Below are 20,022 nucleotides of genomic sequence, written 5' to 3'. Positions count from 1 at the left end.
GTGCGGCTGTGAAGAAACAAGAGAAGTGCTCAGTTATCCCTGGAGACACAGTGGGTGAAGCCCAGCCCCCCTCTGCAAGGCAAGGACGGCAGGTCTCCGCACCATCATGTCCTGCTATCCCCGGGAGTGTGAGCTGGCCTGGGACTGTACCCTTGCCCCTATGCTGTATATCGTGGGGGAGTGGGTGGAGGAGGAGAGGGAAGGGGAGCTGTGCCCTGCCTCTGCGTAGAGGGGGCTTCTGGAGGGAGGGCAGTGTGCAGTGTCCCTCCCCGGGGTCAGGAGCATGTCATGTGCCTTCAAACAATACATATATCCGTGTGGGTAACAGGCCAGGCCCGTGTGGCAACCAGCCAGGGCCACCTGCCTCAGCTGGCACGGCACGTGCACAGGTTGTTGCGTGATCCATGGTCAGCAAGACCCACGCACGCGGTCCCTGGATTCCCTCTCCCCCCCCCCCCCCAACCCCACTCCCACCCTGCATAAGGGGACAATGATGGCACTCACATGTCGAGGCCTCCCCGGCCTCAGAAGACAGCGGTGACATGGCTGCTGTGATGGCTTGAGGGTCCTGGGTAAGTGACACACTCCATCCAGGCTCCTGCGATTCCTGGCCATTGTCGTCATCTTCTTACTCTGTGCCCTGATCAGGGCCCTCTGCCCCAGGGTCGATGACCACCTGGAAGCATGGACCGTCCAGCCCCTCATGGTGTGGTCCAGGGCGTCGAAATAGGGCAAGGGGTCTGGGTCTGCCCCTAGTTGGGAGCTGCCCCCTGTGGCCCTGGCATAAGACTGCCTCAGCTCCTTTATCTTCATGTGCACCTGCTGCTGGGTGCGCATGCGGCCTTTAGTGGCCAGGCTGTCAGCCATCTGTCTGTAGATGTCCGCATTCCTGCGTTTAATGTGGAGATCATGAATGTTGGAGGATTCCCCCCAAACCTCAATGAGGTTCATGATCTCTGCACTGGACCAGGAAGGCACTCGCCTTTTCCGGCACCTGGCATGCCCCTGTGAGCTGCCAGACTGCTCCTGGGGAGCGGTAGAGGGCTGGCTGGCACTGGCTGGTTGGCTCATGCTGACAACTGGGTCAGGGGCAGCACCTGAAGGCTCTGGGCTGGCAGACCTGGAGCTAGCTGTTTGGCCCTGTGGCCAAACAGACTCTACCCCTTTAAGGGCTCTGGGGCTGTGCGGGGAACAGAAGAGTTTTCCTGGTTTGGCCCAGAGTGGCCACCAGGGCACCCTGGGAAGGACTGGAGGCCCCTGATTTCACAATAAGCATCTACACAGCGTTTATTTCGATTTAGCTATTTTGAATTTGGCATTATTCCTCATAGAATGAGGTTTACCAAATTCGAAATAAGTGCTCCGCTATTTCAAATTAATTTCAAAATAGCGGTTTGGTTGTATAGACGCTAGGAAAGTTATTTCAAAATAACGGCTGTTATTTCGAAGTAACTTTGCTGTGTAGACATACCCTCAGTCTCGCTTCATAGGTCCTGTTCTCCAGACTTTTAATCATTTAATCATATAAGAATCAGTAAAAGAAATAAATACATTTTTTGTGTGCGCATCAGAATTCACTTTTGTCTTTTCTCTACTTCTAAAGCTTTTGAGACATCTTAAGCTTCTTAGGCAATAAAAATTTATTAACAAAAACTTTTTAAATAAATGTTATTTTATATGCCTTTGATCTCTACATTTTGGGAACAGACATCTTATTTTTATGGCTGTGTCTTTATATGTTTGTATTATTTTTAACTTGCAATATTCACATTTTATTATTTCTCTTAATTGGCAATATTAAAGATGAGAAAATGTATCTATGAAATAATCTCATAGTGTAGATTATAGCCCAACATGGTTCCTATGAAATCTATATTTTTCAGTCAAAGCAGGTTTGCATTTTTCTCAGGTTGACTTTTAGGCTCAGAGGGGTAAGGAGATTTCAGGTCACTTAAATTTAGTTGGTCACTATAACAAAGTAGCTGGGCCCTTAAATGAAGTAAGTTAGGCTCTTGTGTTCCTGTAAGAGATATGGAGTCATATTTGAGGGACTAATAGACTTTTCAGACTTGAAATAGTGAATATACTATTCGGAATATGTTGGGAAATTCTAGATTATACTTGTGGGACATTTTGTAATAAACTAAGCCTACAAAGATCTATTTACTCTGAAAGCTTTCATGGAGTTACTGGGGACGCTGGAAGAAAGGGCAAACTGAAGCATGAAGCTACCTTATGATAGCCACCTGCTGAGATGATTACCTCAAATCTGCCCTTGTCTAGATATGGATAGTAATGGTGTCTCTCTCTCCTTAGATGAGCTGCTACATTTGCCGAGGCCTTGTTGAATAGCCTCAAGGCTGCGGAAAGATCAAAGGTAGGACCATATATTGATTGAGAGATGTTCCTAATTAAAAAACAGATATTTCCTATGAGTTGGATCTATGAAATGAGTTGGATCGATGAAACTATGGTGCAATCCCCTTTCATTGAGTGTATACATGTACAATTGGTCAGTTAGGTCCATAGTATAGGAGCAGTGTTCCCTCTAAGCTGTGCAGCAGCCCAGATTCACAGGTGATTTATTGGCCCTGCCCAGTCAGAGGCTCAGGTCTTGGTGTATCCCCATTACTTCCACTTATATAATCTACATAAACTAATTTTGCTCTCTCATTTCTCCAACTCCCTCACATTCCATAACAAGTTTGAAGGAGTTGGCAAGAATTTTAAAGCTCTGCAAAACTCTACCCCTATTTATGAGCCCTTGTTACCTCCTATTACACTTTGCCCATGACTTTTATATCATTTTTCAACTTCCACCTTTACACCTTCTTCAATACTCTCTTTGAGTGAATTTGGAATTCACTTCCTTCAGCCCTCAACCAAAGAAATGGTTACACATTCTGTGCAATAACTGTGGTTCTTCAAAATGTGTCCCTCTATTGGTGCTCTTCTCTAGATCAGGTGCAGTCAAACTTTTTGGCCTCTGGCTCAATTCAAATCTATCTTCAGACCACTAGCTGCTAATGGAAACTTACCGTTAATTACATAATTATGCCCGAGCCATTTTGCTAGTGCTGCAACAAGGGAGAATGGTTTAACTTAGTTAGTAAGAAAGGAAATACTAATTTAAAGTATTAAATAGATTAAGCATTTTAACTTTCGCATGTTAGTTTATAAAACTTCATTTTAAATAAAATAAAATATTAATTTATGTTCAACACAAAAGGTTTCAATGTTGTCTTTATTTATGGTAGAGTTGAAGAACCTTTTTTGGCTCGGGGGTCACTGTCCCACAGAAAAATCAGCTGGGGACCACACAAATGAGTAACAAAACAACCCTTTCAAAAAAAACCAACCCTCACAGTTGTGGCCCCCAACTGAGACACTGCACTCCTCTGGTGCTCCAGCCCCACAGAGTGAGTGGGAAAAACAGGGAGGACTGAGGTTCAGGGTTTCCCATAGGCCAGACATAGGGTACGTCTAGACTACATGCCTCTGTCGCCAGAGGCATGTAGATTAGGCTACCAGACATAGGAAAATGAAGCGGCGATTTAAATAATCGCCACTTCATTTAAATTTACATGGCTGCTGTGCTGAGCCGACAAACAGCTGATCAGCTATTTGTCGGCTCAGCGCGATAGTCTGGACGCGCGGGTGTCAACATTAAAGGTATTTGTCGACCACCCAGGTATGCCTCCTGGGATGAGAACCACAGTTATTGCACAGAATGTGTAACCATTTCTTTGGCTGAGGGCTGAAGGAAGTGAATTCCAAATTCACTCAAAGAGTATTGAAGAAGGTGTAAAGGTGGAAGTTGAAAAATGATACAAAAGTCATGGGCAAAGTGTAATAATCCTATGTCTGGTAGACTAATCTACATGCCTCTGGACATACCCATACTCTTCTGGGATTCTAGGGTTAGTGGATTTTATGAACAACACTATGCTCTAGGGAGGGGACAAAAATGAGAGGTTCAGTGTGTGGGACTGCCAGCAAGTGGGATAGGGTTCTGGTATGAAGGCAGGCTATAGGAGCAGGTGCGAAATCTGGATGGGAGGTATGGTGCAGGACCAGGCTAGGAGTAGAGTGTCTGGCTGGGGGGAGGAGGCAAGAGCAAGGGAAGATGCAGTGTGTGGTCAGGAGGGAGGATTCAGGAGCAAGGATGAATGCAGGAGCAGGGAGGGGGTTTAGTGTCTAGCCAGCAGGGAGGGTACAGGAGTGGGCTGGAGGTGCAGGGTCTCAGTAGAGGAGGTGAGATGCAGGTTCTGGGCATGAGGGGAAGGGGGCACTTACCTACTCTCACACCCCATACTGCTCCCAGGCACCATGTCCTAAGTATGGCCTCCCGCTGTTCCCATTGGCTGGATGAAAAACACATCTCAAAGTACTACAGTTACTGTACAAGGTTAGTAATAATTTTTTACTCTGCAGGGTGTTTCTGAGGATGGATAGGGAAGGGTGATTGGTAGGGGGAAGGGAAATGAAGTGGATGGAGTATCCTATGAAAATGACTTCCACAACCTGGTCATGCGCAGTGATTGACTCCATAGTTCTCTGGAAGTGGTAAAAGCAGTTGCCAAAAGGAGTCAGGCTGATGAAACATTGCAGCTGGTCAGAAAAGGGATGTCAGCTCAGGACTTCAACCATCCCATCAAAATTGATGCTTCAAGGTAGAAAGTTGTGAAATTGAAGGCTGGGAGGTAAGAGGATTCCTCCCCTGCTTCTTGCAGGGAGGTTCATTTGCCCTCTGCTAGCTCATAAATTGAACAGGATGGATTACTGCACTGTCTGGTACCTATTAAATTTTATTTTCTGCACATGTATGTAGATCCCTAGAGGTCATAAAGAGGTTCTAGTCATGTGTTCTAGACCTTTATTATTTTTTGTTGCTCTTTCCTGGGCTTTCCAATTTGTCCACATCTTTCCTGAAATGTGGCACCCAAAACTGGCCACACTACTCCAACTGAGACCTAATCAGTGCAGAATAGATCAGAAGAATTACTTCTCTTATCTTACTTACAACACTCCTGTTAATACCTCTCAGAATTATGTTTGCTGTTTTTTTCTTTTGCAACAGAATCACATTGTTGACTCATGTTTAGCTTGGGGTGCACTATGACATCTAGATCCCTTTCCTAAGATATTTCTCCTTAGTCATTTCCCATTTTGTGTGCGTGCACCTTCCTAAGTGGAGTATTTGCATTTCTCCTTAGTGAATATCATCCTATTTACATCACACCATTTCTCTAACTTGTCCACATAATTTTGAATTATAATCCTATCCTCCAAAGCACTTATACCCCCTCCTTGCATGGTATTATCCACAAACTTTAGGGTGCTCTCTCTGCCATCATTTAAATCATCAACGGAGATTATGAGGGAGTGAGAGGAGCACCTGGCAGTGCAGGGGTTAAATAAAGCATTTTTACCCAACTAGTCCCATCCCGTTTAACTGCAGCCAATGCCAGGCCTGGACGGAAGATAAAAGAGAAGAACCTGGCTCAGTTAGGGGTTAACCAGCAAGGAGACAGGAGCTAGTTCTGCTGTCTGCAGGGCCTGAGCCAGAGCCATCTACTGGGCCAGCCACAGGAACACGTAAGCCTCCAACCCCTCCCCTTGCTGCAAAGCAGAAGAACCTACAAGGAACCCTCACTGTGGAGGGAGAAAATGGACTCTTGGGACCACACCCCAAACTTAAGAACCAGGATCAGATAAGAGGCTGGAATTGCTAGGCCTGGTACCCAGCGACCGAGGCCTACACCCCTTTCACTCCAGCTAACTCTGGGTCCAAACCACTAGGCCACCTCACTGTCCAGGAGACCCGGCTACAGATGGTGAAGAAGACGGGCACTGCCTCAACCCTGTTGAAGGGCCTCATTACAGCAACAGTCTTAGACCAAGAAAGTGTAAGCCCAGCCCTTAAAGCGAGATGGAGCCACCGCTGAAGTGGATGGCAGAGAAAAAGCCCAACAAGCAGCAACAACAGTAACAACTGTTACAACAGATGACCTAGCAGCAACAACAACTAACCTGAGAATTAGGAGCCCAACTACAACAGCTGAGGCAGCATGTAACTTTCCTGCTACAACCCAGGACCCTGGTTAAGCTGCCTACACATGCACCAGTGCCTGTCAAGCTTCCTCAGATGGGTCCAGATGATGATCCTGAGGCATTCCTGGAAACATGTGAGTGGGTGGCCGTGGTAGCCCAGAGGTGCCAAACATAGTGGGCAGCATTTCTGGCCCCATACCTAACTGGGGTAGCCTAGAATGTGTGTCGTGCCCTCGATCCCACTGCCACTCAGGACTACACCCAGGTCAAAGAAGCAATCCTAGACACCCTGGACATCTCAGAGGAGACATTCAAACAACGCTTCTAGGAGGAAACAGTACCCACCAGGAGCCTGACCCTGCCTCATCATCCAGAAGCTGCGGGAAACCTGCTGGAAATGGCTGAACCCAGAGACAAAGATGGGAGTGCAAGTCGCCAAACAGATCCTGTTTCAATAGTTCACCCAGATCCTATCCTCTGGGGGGTGGGAATGGGCAGTGCAAACCACCCGATAGCATAACCACCACCATCCAACTGGAGAACTATCTAGCAGCCAAATCTCCAGGGATACATGTCCACGGGGACGTGAAGGCCTACCCCTGCACCAAGGTGACCTTATGAGTAGGAAGATGTGAAGAGCCTTTGATGGTCAGCCTGGCCCCAAACCTGGCATACCCGGTGATACTGGGCACAGACTGGGAATATATTGGGGAATTGCGAAACCCTCTTTTGGGGAACTGTGAAACCCTCTTCCATGGAAGAGCAAACCCGCGTTCTGTGCCCCCATAGCCAGTACACGGCTGCTTATTTGGATGACGTGGTGATTTATAGCCGCAACTGATAGGCCCACTTACAACACATGGAGGCCGGATCACAGTCCCTCAAGGAAGCTGGCCTGATAGCAAACCCTGCAAAATGCTGCCTCAGGAGGGATAAGACCACCTACCTGGGTTACACTTTGGGGAAAAGGCATTGTCAGCCCCCTAGTGGGAAAGGTTCAAGCCCTGTAGCAATGTGCCCCTCCATCATCAAAAAAGCAGGTACATGAGTTTTTGGAGTTAGCTGGTTACTACCGGTGCTTCATTCCAGGCTTCTCCTCCATTGCAATCTCTCTTACCAACCTCCTCAAGGATGAGAGTCCAAACCATATCCAGTGGACCAAAGCCTGTGACGAAGCTTTCCAAACCATAAAGGCCCAGCTCTGTCAAGAACCCATCTTGTGTAGCCCCGACTTCTCAAAGGAGTTGCTGTTAGAAACAGATGCCTCCAATGTGGGCCTAGGAGCAGTTTTTTCCTAGGTTGTGAGAGATGATGAACACCCGATCCCCTACATCAGTAGGAAGCTATTCACAGAATCATAGAATCATAGAGCTGGAAGAGACCTCAGGAGGTCATCAAGTCCAGCCCCCTGCCCAAGACAGGAAAAATCACAACTAAATCAACCCAGCCAGGGCTTTGTCAAGCCGAGACTTAAAAACCTTTAGGGATGGAGATTCCACCACCTCCCTAGGTAACCCATTCCAACACTTCACCATCCTCCTAGTACAATAGTTTTTCCTAATATCTAACCTAGACCACCCCCACTGTAACTTGAGACCATTGCTCCTTGTTCTGCCATCCATCACTACCGTGAATAGTCCTTCTTCATCCTCTTTTAAACCTCCCTTCAGGAAGTTGAAGGCTGCTATCAAATCCCCCCTCACTGTTCTCTTCTGCAGACTAAACAAACCCAAATCCCTCAGTCTCTCCTCATAGGTTATGTGCTCCAGCCCCCTAATCATTTTGGTTACATAAGAACATAAGAACGGCCGTACTGGGTCAGACCAAAGGTCCATCTAGCCCAGTATCCTGTCTACCAACAGTGGCCAGCACCAGGTGCCCCAGAGAGGGTGGACCGAAGACAACGATCAAGCGATTTGTCTCCTGCCATCCCTCTCCAGCCTCTGACAAACAGAGGCCAAGGACACCATTTTATCCCCTGGCTAATAGCCTTTTATAGACCTAACCTCCATGAAGTTATCTAGCTTCTCTTTATTATAGTCCTAGCCTTCGCAGCCTCCTCTGGCAAGGAGTTCCACAGGTTGACTACACGCTGTGTGAAGAACTTTCTTTTATTAGTTTTAAACCTGCTCCCCATTAATTTCATTTGGTGTCCTCTAGTTCTTCTATTTAGGGAACTAATAAATAACTTTTCTTTATCGGCCCTCTCCATACCACTCATGATTTTATAGATTTTGCACACCACTGAACCCTCTCGAATGCATCCACATCCTTTCTATAGTGGGGGGCCCAGAACTGGACACAATACTCCAGATGTGCTGCACTAGAGCCGAATAATGGAGAATAATCACTTCTCTACATCTGCTGGCAATGTTCCTCCTAATGCACCCTAATATGCCATTCGCCTTCTTGGCTACAAGGGCACGCTGTTGACTCATATCTAGCTTCTCATCCACTGTAATCCCCAGGTCCTTTTCTTCAGAACTGCTACTTAGCCATTTGGTCCCCAGCCTGTAACAATGTTTGGGATTCTTCCATCCCGAGTACAGGACTCTACACTTGTCCTTGTTGAACCTCATCAGATTTCTTTTGGACCAATCCTCTAATCTGTCTAGGTCACTCTGGACCCCATCCCTGCCCTCCAGCATAGCTACCACACCTTCCTAGCTTACTGTCACCCGCAAACTTGCTGAAGGTGCAATCCATCCCCTCATCTAGGTCATTAATAAAGATGTTGAACAAAACCGGTCCTAGAACCGATCCTTGGGGCACTCCACTAGAAACTGACCGCCAACCTGACTTCGAGCAGTTGATCACTACCCGTTGGGCCCGACAATCTAGCTAGATTTCTATCCATCTTACAGTCCGTTTATCCAATCCATACTCCCTTAACTTGCTGGCAAGAATATTGTGGGAGACCGTACCAAAACCTTTGCTAAAGTCAAGGTATACCACATCCACTGACTTTCCCATATCCACAGAGACAGTTACCTCATCATAGAAGCTAATCAGATTGGTCAGGCTTAACTTGCTCTTCGTGTATACATGCTGACTATTCCTGATCACTTTCCCCTCTTCCAAGTGCTTCAAAATGGATTCCTTGAGGATCCCCTCCATGATTTTTTCCAGGGACTGAGGTAAGGGTCCCTGGATTGTCCTTCCCTTTTTTAAAGATAGGCACTACATTTGCCTTTTTCCAGTCATCCAGTATCTCTCCCGATCTCCACGAATTTTCCAAGATAATGGCCAAGGGCTCTGCAATGAAATTTGCCAACTTTCTCCGTCCTTCAGATGCATTAAATCCAGACCCATGGATTTGTGTATATTTAGCTTTTCTAAATAGTTCCTAACCTGTTCTTTCCCCACAAAAGGCTGGCCACCTCCTTCCCATACTGCGTTGCCTAGTGCAGTAGTCTGGGAGCTAACCTTGTCTGTGAAGACAGACGCAAAGAAAGCATTGAGTACTTCAGCTTTTCCTACATCATTCATCACTAGGTTACCTTCCTCATCCAGTAAGGGCTCTACACCCTCTCTGATCACTCTCTTATTGCTAACATGCCTGTAGAAATCTTTCTTGTTACCCTTCACATCTCTTGCTAGCTCAATTCCAATTGTGTTTTTGCCTTCCTGATAACTCCCCTGCATTCTCGAGCAATATATTTATACTCCTCCCTAGTTACCTGTCCAAGTTTCCACTTCTTATAAGCTGCCTTTTTGTGTTTAAACTCACCAAGGAAGTCCCTGGTAAGCCAATCTGGTCGCCTACCATATTTGCTTTGCTTACTGAGTATCAGAATGGTTTCTGCCTGTGCCTTTAATAAGCTTCTTTAAAATACTGCCAGCTCTCCTGGACGTCTTTCCCCTTCATGTAAGCATCCCAGGGAATCCTGCCCATCAGTTCTCTGAGGGAATCAAAGTCTGCTTTTCTGAAGTCCAGGGTGTGTATTTTGTTACTCTCCTTTCTTCCTTTGGTCAGGATTGTGAAATCGATCATCTCATGATCATTGCTTCCAAGGTTGTAACCCACATCTACTTCCCCTACTAGTTCCTCCCAGTTTGTGAGCAGCAGGTGAAGCTGTGCACGGCATCTGGTCAATTCCTTCAGCACTTGTACCAAGAAGTTATCCTCAACATTCTACCAAAACTTCCTGGATTGCCTGTGTACTGCCGTATTGGTTTCCCAACAGATGTCAGGGTGATTAAAGTCCCCCAAGAGAACCAAGGCCTGTGATCTGCAAGCTTCTCTCAGTTGTCTGAAGAAAGCCTCATTTACCTCATCCACCTGATCCGATGGACTACAGTAGACATCAATCACAACATCACCCCTGTTGCTTCCACCTCTAAATTTAACCCATAGACTCTCAACAAGCTTTTCTCCCTCTATCTACTGGAGCTTTAAGAAGTCATACTGCTCTCTTACATACAATGCAACCCCTCCTCCTTTTCTCCCCTGCCTGTTCTTCCTGAACAGTTTTTACCTTTCCATGACAGTGCTGCAGTCATGCGAGTAATCCCACCAAGTCTCTGTTATTCCAATCAAATCATAGTTCTTTGACTGGGCCAGGGCTTCTAATTCTTCCTGTTTGTTTCCCAGGCTTCTTTCATTTGTGTACAAACACCTTAGATAACCAGTTGATTGCTCTACCTTCTTCATTCTAATCAATCATTCTAATTCTTTGTTGCTTGTTCCTCCTCATGTTTCTTCCTGGTATCCAACTTCCCCAATTACCTCAGGGCTTTGGTCACTGTCCCCCAACGAACCTAGTTGAAAGCCCTCCTCACTAGGTTTGCAAGCCTGCCCGCGAAGATGCTCTTTCCTCTCTTGGTTAGGTGGATCCCATCTCTTCCTAACAATACTTGTGCCTGGAACAGAGTCCCATTGTCAAAGAAACCAGAGCCCTTTCTGCGACACCACCTGCGCAACCACACATTTACTTCCTCAATTCGACGATCCCTACCTGGACTTTTTCCTTCAACAGAGAGGATGGACAAGAATACCACTTGCACTTCAAATTCCTTGATCCTTCTTCCCAGCGCTACATAATCTGCAGTGACCCACTAAAAGTCATTCTTGGCCGTATCATTAGTTCCTACATGAAGAAGCAGGAAGGGGTAATGATCCAAAGGTTTGATCAGTTTTGGAAGAGTCTCGGTCACATCCTGAATTCGAGCTCCTGGTAAGCAGCACACTTCTTGAGATTCCAGGTCTGGATGGCAGATGGATGACTCAGTTCCTCTTAGGAAGGAGTCCTCGACCACCACCACCCATCTTCTTCTTTTGCATCCCGAGGATTATGCATCCCATTCCTTCCGGTGTGCCCTTTTGATTTCTTCCCTGAGAGGTCTCCCTATTCCTTAGGGAAAAGGCCTACTCCGTAAGTGAAAAGGAGACACTAGCGGTGAAATGGGCAATGGACTTACTTCAATATTACCTGCTGGGCAGACACTGTACACTCGTCACAGACCATACCCCTTTTCACTGGCTACACCCAATGATAGAGACAAACCCCAGAATTATGAGGTGGTACCTCTCCTTCCAACCCTTCTCCTTCCAGATCCAACTTCATACTGGGAAGGCCCATGCAAATGCAGACTTCTTCTCTAGGGAGGATGGAGCACAACTGGGGGAGGAGCTGACCCCACAGGGGTTATGGGGGGCACATGTGAGGGAGTGAGAGGAGCACCTGGCAGTGCAGGGGTTAAATAAAGCATTTTTGCCCAATTAGCCCCTCCCTGTTTTACCTGCAGCCAATGCCAGGCCCGGACGGAAGATAAAAGAGAGGAACCTGGCTCAGTTAGGGGTTGACCAGCAAGGAAACAGGAGCTGCTTCACCTTTTTGCAGGGCCTGAACCAGAGCCATATACTGGGTCAGCCACAGGAGCATGTAAGCCTCCAACCCCTCCCCTTGTTGCAAAGTGGGAGAACCTATAAGAAACCCTCACTGCAGAGGGAGAAAGTGGACTCTTGGGGCCTGTCAGGGGGTACGCTCCCGCCAAGGGGCTCGTCAGGGGGTACGCTCCCGCCAAGGGGCTCGGCCCCCTCTACCGGGCCTGTACAGCCCCCAAAGTCCCACCGCAAAGGTCCCGGCCCTTCTATCAGGGCATATACGGTACTACGGTCTCAATGCAAAAGTCCCGGCCCTTCTATCAGGGCATATACGGTACTAAAGTCTCAATGCAAAAGTCCTGGCCCTTCTATCAGGGCATATACGGTAGGAGAGGCCTAGCCGCTCTGAGAAGCCTCTCCTGGCCCGGGGTTTGTTTGTCCAGGGCAGGGGGAATGGGTGGTAGGGGGACCCGGGCCCTCCCTCTCCACCGGGTCCCAGCCCAAGGCCCTTTAGGCAGGGTCTATGGCTCCTGCCGGCTCGGCGAGGGATCCGGCCGATACAGGCCGAGCCAAATCTTGTTTCCCTTGCCCTGGGCTGCTTCCTACCACGCCCTGGTTCCCCGGGCCCTTTCGCCTCTCAGGCAGTACCTGTCGGGGTTGTGGGCGTGCTCCTGCCGCCCTGGGTCAGCAGCTGCGTCCTCCGTGTCAGGGTCCGGCGCGGGCGGCGACTCTGGGCCCAGCGGCTGCAAGAATACTGCTCCGGCCTCGGCTCCTCCTTCGCCCAGGGGCCTCCTTGACTGTCGGGTTCCTTCGGCCTTTATACCCGGCCGCTGTTGGGAGCATGCCCAACACGGTCGGAGGGGCGGGGCCTTCTCTGCCAGCTGGGCCTGGGCTATCCCCTGCTCATCAGTGCGGGGCCTGTCCGCCCCGTCACAGGGCCACACCCCAAACTTAAGAACAAGACTCAGATAAGAGGCTGGAATTCCGAGGCCTGGGGCCCCAGCAGCCAGGGCCTATACCCTTTTGCCGCCAGCTATCTCCGGGACCTAACCACTAGGCTTCTCCGCTGCCTGGGAGACCCAGCCACAGAGATATTGAACAGAACCCTTGCAGTAGTGCATCTGCATACTGACCTTCTAAGCCCAGCATCCTCAGTAAATCCCCTTTATACACCAGTGCTGCTTCTTTACCCTCAGTCTTTTCTAATTGTCTTCCAATCGCCGCATTTGGGTGGACTTTGAGTCCCATCCCCAGCTGCCCACTCACTAGTTGTTGCTCTCTCCCCCAGGCAGCACTCTATTCTGCTGCATCATAGCTGCAGGTCCTAACACTAAAGCTCTTAGTCAAAACTCTAGCACATGGTAGGGACAGGCCAAGACTACTACACACAGTATACAGAAATTAAAAATAAAAGTAAAATACTCAATTTTTCCCTTGAGAAAGTAAGTATGATATATGGTACGCTAGCCACATTCTGGAAATGTGTTCATATAAAACAGCGATAGGCATTGTGACAAACAGCTGGCTAAGCCAGAGATCTGCCACTACAGCCTGTCTGAAAAGGCCAATTGCAGACAGCTGAGCAAGCCCAGGCCTAAAGGGCTAATGGAAGCAGCTGTGGGCCTCATTAGCCAGAGAGCTATGTAAGGCAGCCAGAGAGAAGCAAGGAGCAGCTGTGTGCGCTCCCCAGGTAGAAGGAGAGGTTGACTGACTTTGCTGTAATCCTAAACTCTGTAAATAGAAGATGGTGGGAAACTGACAATAAAAGGTATGGGTGACTGCACCAGAAAGGGTCTTCACCTGATTTGTGGACAAAGAAGGTATCCCAGGGTGAGGGGCCTGAGCGAGGACCTTGCCACAACATGGTATAAGAACTTGAACAGAATAGCATTATTACAAGTTATTTCTACTATATGGTTAATCACTATAGAATGGCTGCTGCATATCTAATTTATAAATGGATGTATTCTGTTGTTGGAATCGTTAGGCACATGATCCTGGAAGCTGCTCCACCAACAAAGATTATTGTATCCACATGGAGCTCCACTAACTTCAATGAAGCTCTGCTGAAGTTCTGGGATCTGCTCAGATGGAATAGCTTGCAGGCAAGGGGTCTAACTAGGCCCATGTCTCTCATTTTTTTTTATGTTAAATCTTGTAATACAGGTTGAACCTCTCCTAACTGGGACTCTCTGGTCTGGCAACATTCCTGGTCCAGAAGGACCACGGATGTTCCAGGACCAGAGAGTCCTATGGAGGGCTGGTGGCTGAGAGCCCGGCAGCAAGGCTGGAACCCAGTAGCAGGGTTGCCCTGTGGCCACGAAACCAGAAGCCCAGCAACAGAGCTGCTGCCTGGTGGTGACACTGGAGGGGGGCGGTGAGGGGGCTGGGAGGCAGTGGGGCTGCCCCCAGTGGGCTGGAGCCTAGCAGCGGGGCTGCTGCCCAGCAGCAAAACTGCCCAGCAAGACTGGGAGGCAGTAGGATTGCCTACTGGTGGAGTCAGGAAGTCAGCATCAGGGCTGCCTCCCAACACAACCAGGAGTCTGGCATCTCCGCTGCTGCCAGTGGCACAGCTGCGCAGTGGAACTGGGAGGCAGCCAGGCTGCTCTGTAGGGCCAGGAGCTCAATTGCGGGTCTCCCTGGTGGTGAGGCCAGGAATGTGGGAGTGGGGCTGCCGAGTAGTGCAGCAAAGAGCCATCAGCCCTGCTGTCATCTGGTGGAGAGCTGCCCAGTGAGGCCAGGAGCCTGCGGTGCTGCCCAGTGAGGCTGACACTCAAGCAGGGCTGCTGCCTAGCAGTGAATCTGGACTCCGGGGAGCGCTACTCTGTGGGGCCGGAAGCCTGGCAGCAGGGCTGTGCTTGTGGTGACAGGGCTGCCACAGTCGGACTGGAAGCCCTGTGCTGAGGGGCTGGCAGCAGGGGGAAGCCAGCTGAGAGACTGGCAGCAAGGCTATGACTGGGGGGGCCAGTGGCAAGGTGGAGCTAAACATGTCCTTCCCTTGTCCAGCAAAATCCCTCATCCGGGACTGGTAAGGTCCGAAGGGTGCTAGACCAGGGAGGTCCAACCTGTAGAAATATTACAACCTGATTTATATCTGGTATCTTACACATATTTTTGATGAAGAGATCCAATACACAAAAAAGTTAGTTGAGATGAGGTCTGTGTTTTCATGCATAAATTTTGTTTTCATCAATAATAATTTCATATCTTCATCAAGTTTTCTTCCCCTGCACCTTTTACTATAGTATTTGCTGGATAGCCACATAGCACTATCACATATTCTGTTTTTTAGTTAGGCTGGGGTTCTGTAACCACTAACATCAATGTAAAATTCCCACTGAGATCAGTAGAATAGGATCATGCTTTTACAGTTTAAAAATTATTTTTAAAAGAAATATTATAAAAATTTAGAAACACCATATTGAAATTATGCCAAAATGTACAAGTAGAACAAACTAATGTTTTTATATTGTTAAAAGCCTCATGTAGATATTGGACAAGAGTGCACTGTGATCTCTGTTTTGTCTTCTAAATTCCTAAATAAAACAGAGAAGCCTTTTTTTAAAACTCAGTACTCATGTCTTGCTCATCTCCTTTGCTATTTAAGCCATTATCACTGTTATGCTTCATAATTTTTCTAAAATAATTACTAAATGCAGTTTGCATATATTTAAAGCAATCTGAGATTTCTAATATATTATTGCTGATTATTATGTAAGTGTTACGATACAAAAAAGATTCCTGTTGACTGTAAGCAAGGATGTTTCACAAAAATTAAGATCCTTTCAACTTCCAATATATAGTCAAAAACTCAGCGAAACAAAGTACACATTGAATGATACTGCAAATGTCAAAGAAAATTATACTACCCATTATATAAAGATTTATATTAACCATGTTTTTCAAAGTTTATTTTAAATATAAATACTTTAGATTGATATATAATGTAAACCTACTATAAATTACCAGTTTAAGTAACAAGAAGGAGGAACCCTGGCCTCCTTCCAGTCTACAATTTCCTATGTTCCAATTTTATTTAATTACTGCCCCTGCTCTTAGATCACAGTCTTTGCAACCAGCTGAAAGCAGCATTGATAATTCAAATATTTTCCAAGCTAAGGGGACTTTTTTTATATTTAATCCATTGTTAAAAGAGGACAGTTTTAACATTGAAACCAGATGCATCCTTTTGTTGAAAGATTAGCAAAACTCAACTGTTATGACTGATTACCAGAGTGACTTTTCAAAGGTTTGTAATTACACCCTGGTTCACGATTCTCTTCATTTGCATTTAAAAGTTGGGGGGAGGAAACTGTTTTTATTTCTCATATAGCACAGCAAATTCTATTTGTTCAGTTATGTTTAAGATTGTTCAGTGTTCCAAATTATGTCAGAGACTTTGTAATCTCATTGTTTTACAGACCATTAGGGCAACCTTCCAACCTTACTGAGTTTAGTAGCTTGATCAGCCGAAAAAGTAAAACTTCATTTCTTGAAACTGATACCTGCGCCAAAACCAAAAAGCAAAGGAATAAACAATGTTGGGGATACTGGAAATATGGCCAAAAGAGTAAATTATGGGACAGAAATCAGATGTTCGGACCCCAACTTCATTTACACTATATCAATTCACTTGTTAAGCCAACAGCAGCCTTTATTTTTGCCTACCAAGATAAGCATTTAGAAAAATGCCATCATTATCCATTTCTCTTAGCTGATATTTATTACAGCAGATCTCCCAGATATTTAGGAATCAATCACTGCCTACCACATTTCCTTCTTTACTTTCTTGCATTTAACCATCATCTTTCAGATGGCTCCTGAACTCTGACCCAATGCCTTTTTTCAGCATGAAGTCAATGATACGCTACATCTAGTCAGCATATGCTGACAGAAACTACGCAAACTGAAGATACGTTATTAAATGCTGCACAGTATTCAAACTATGAAAATACTATCAACACAAGTGAAATGCATTTGTTAAAACTTTATCAATAATTTGTAAAACGTACCATATCGAGTCAGATTCTGCTAGTCACCTGCACAACTCTCTGAGGTAGAGAGGGTTCAAGCAGCACAAAGGGATGCATAGTTTCTGTAAGGCTAGTATTAAGTCTACACTCTCCAAAAGGGCACAAAGATGTGGCTGAGCAAAAAGGGGAGGAGATGCTCTCCAATAATACTCACTTGGCCTAGTGATCTATTCTTCAGTCCCATAGCTTATACATTACAGGGGAGTATAGAAAATAACAACTTAGATGGGAAATACTACAAATTACTTTGTAAAAGATGAGAGAGGCAACCCTTGCTAGTCACAACAATATGGCACGAAAAACCACTGGTCATGTTTTCACTTGCTGGAAAATAGATGCCACGGTAACCAGGTAAGAGGAATTAGCTGTAAAAAGATATGCTACATACACACTTCTTCAGGACAACCAAATTTTGCAGTAAATACCGTAAGCTATTGTTGCCCCAAGTCATAATGTACAATGCTCTCCACAACACACATTGTTGATACTACAGTGTATGATTTCTGGAACATGCTACCAAACATTTCTTGCTCCAAACAAGGCTCTGTTTCAGAGGGGACACTGGCAGCTGGTTACTTCTGGCAGCAAGGAGTGCTCCGCTCCTGCTCTCAACCCACCCACTGTGGTCCTGGAGATCTGTTATGCTGCCCTGGATACAAGAGATAATAAATCAGCCCCTAAGGAGGAGGAGAAGCCATGTATCCCCAAGGCTAGGAGGTCTGCAACCACCACTGTGAGGAGGAAATGCAGGGTAACGGTGGTTGGATCCTCTCTTTTGAGGGAGATGGGAGCACCCATCTATCACCCTAGCATGACATCCCAGGAGATATGGTGCCTGCCAGGGGCCCATAGACGAGATGGTACAGAAGGACTGTTGAGGATTATCTAGCCCTCTGACTACTACCCCATGCTATTCATCCATATGAGCACTAATTATAGTACAAGGGGTGACCATTAGCAGATAAAAAGTGACTACAGGAGTCTGGGACCATGGGTGAATGAGTTTGGTGCGCAGGGGGTGTTCTCTTTAATCCTTCCGGTCAAAGTCCAGCCAGATGCAGGTGCGTCCTGGAGCTGTGCTGTGAATATGGTGTTGACAAGAGAGCTTTGGCTTCTTTGACCACAGGATGCTGTTCCAGAAAGAAGGACTACAAGGAGAGATAGGGTCCACCTGTCAAGGAAGGGGAAGAAAGTATTTGGAGACAGACTGGCTAACTTAGTCAGGAGGGCTTTAAACTAGGTTGGATGGGGGCAGATAAGTGAAAAACATGAAGACTGGGAGATGGGTCAGAAACTGGGAGGGGCAGAGATAAAGGAAAGACAAGGCAGAACTCGGGAGCAAAATCAAAACAGTAGCTTAGTTGTCTGTATTCAAATGTAAGAAGTATGGGGAATATGCAGGAAGAACTTTAAATGCTAGTAAATAAGCACAAGTATGACACAGTATATAATACTCATGACCAGAATATTGGTATAGAAGGGTACAGCTTGCTCAGGAAGGATAGGCAGGAAAAAAGGGAGGTGGTGTTGGTTTATAAAAATGTAAATATTTGGACTAAGGTTGAGAGGGTCACAGGCAGCAGACTTGTTCAGAGTCACTGGGTTAGGTCAAAAGGGGTAAAAAACAAGAGTGATGTCATGCTAGGGGGTCTACTTCAGACCACTTAACCTGGAAGAGGAGGTAGATGAGGCTTTTTTTAAAATCAACTAACAAAATGAATCCAAGCACAGGACTTCAGCTATCCAGACATCTGTTGGGAAATAACAAAGCAGGGCACAGATAATCCAACAAGTTTTTGGAATGCATTGGAGACTTTTTTTAATTTCAGAAGGGGAGAAGGCTGTTCTAGATTTGATTTTAACAAATAGGGAGGAATTGGTTGAGAATTTGAGAGCAGAAGGCAGTTTGGGTGAAAGTGATCATGAAATCATATTGCTCATGATTCTAAGGAATGGTAGAAAGGAAAACAGTAAAATAAAGACAATGGATTTCAAGAAGGCAGACTTTAGTAAATTAAGGAATCTGGTAGGTAAGGTCCCATGGGAAGCAAGATTAAGAGGAAAAACAACAGAAGACAACTGGACCCTTAATAATGTCCCTTTGAAAAACTGCCAAGAGCACACTATTCCACTGCATAGAAAAGACAGGAAATAGGCAAGAAACCACTCCAGTTTAATCAGGAGTTGTATAAAAATTAGAAACTACACAAAGCATAAAGGATGAATAAAAACAAATAACGCAGGAATGTAGGAGCAAAATTAGAAAAGCGAAGGCACAAAATGAGTTCAATCTAGCTAGAAACATAAAGGCTGCATCTAGACTGGCAAGTTTTTCCACAAAAGCAGCTGCTTTTGCAGAAAAACTTGCCAGCTGTCTACACTGGCCGCTTGAATTTCCGCAAGAACACTGACAATGTAAGATTGTCAGTGTTCTTGCGGAAATGCTATGCTGCTCCCGTTCAGGCACAAGTCCTCTTGCGCAAAATGCTTTTGCGCAAGAGGGCCAGTGTAGACAATGCGGTATTGCTTTGTGCAAAAAAGCCCTGATCGCGAAAATGGCGATCGGGGCTTTCTTGCGCAAAACCGCATCTAGATTGGCATGGACGCTTTTCCGCAAAAAGTGCTTTTGTGGAAAAGCATCCGTGCCAATCTAGATGCTCTTTTCTGCAAATGCTTTTAACGGAAAAACTTTTCTGTTAAAAGCATTTGCGGAAAATCATGCCAGTCTAGACGTAGCCAAAGAGTATTAAGAAAACATTCTACAAATATATTAGAAGTAAGAGGAAGACCAAGAACAGGATAGGTTCACTGCTGAATGAAGAGGGAGAAACAAGAACAGAAAACCTGGAAATAGTACTAAATGACTTCTTTGTTTTAGTTTTCACCAGGAAGGTAGGTGGTGACTAGATGCTTTAATATACTGAATGCTAGTGAAAATGGGGTAGGTTAAGAAGTTAAAACAGGAAAAGGACATGATAAAAAATATTTTAAAAAGTTATATGTCTTCAAGTCACCAGAGCCTGATGAAATGCATTCTGGAGTATGCAAGGAACTGGTTGAGGAGAGATCTGTTCCATTAGCTATTACCTTTGAAAAGTCATGGAAGAT

General features: G+C 46.2%; 2 protein-coding genes across 6 annotated transcripts in view; both read right to left on the bottom strand.

The window, feature by feature from the left end:
• The window catches only part of ADAMTS6 (ADAM metallopeptidase with thrombospondin type 1 motif 6), a 368,722-nt gene that overhangs the window by 234,930 nt on the left and 113,770 nt on the right, over positions 1 to 20,022 (bottom strand). The window lies entirely within an intron of this gene.
• The window catches only part of LOC149524184 (uncharacterized), a 30,666-nt gene continuing 26,416 nt past the window's right edge, over positions 15,773 to 20,022 (bottom strand). The window contains exon 2 of the mRNA XM_089779379.1: positions 15,773 to 18,085. The gene's annotated coding sequence lies outside the window, so the exon portion shown is untranslated. The remainder of the gene's footprint in view (positions 18,086 to 20,022) is intronic.

The sequence above is a fragment of the Pelodiscus sinensis genome, chromosome 6, assembly GCF_052426305.1.
Source record: "Pelodiscus sinensis isolate ZL-2025 chromosome 6, ASM5242630v1, whole genome shotgun sequence".
Taxonomy (NCBI): domain Eukaryota; kingdom Metazoa; phylum Chordata; order Testudines; family Trionychidae; genus Pelodiscus; species Pelodiscus sinensis.
This window is presented reverse-complemented; position numbering and strand designations above follow the sequence as displayed.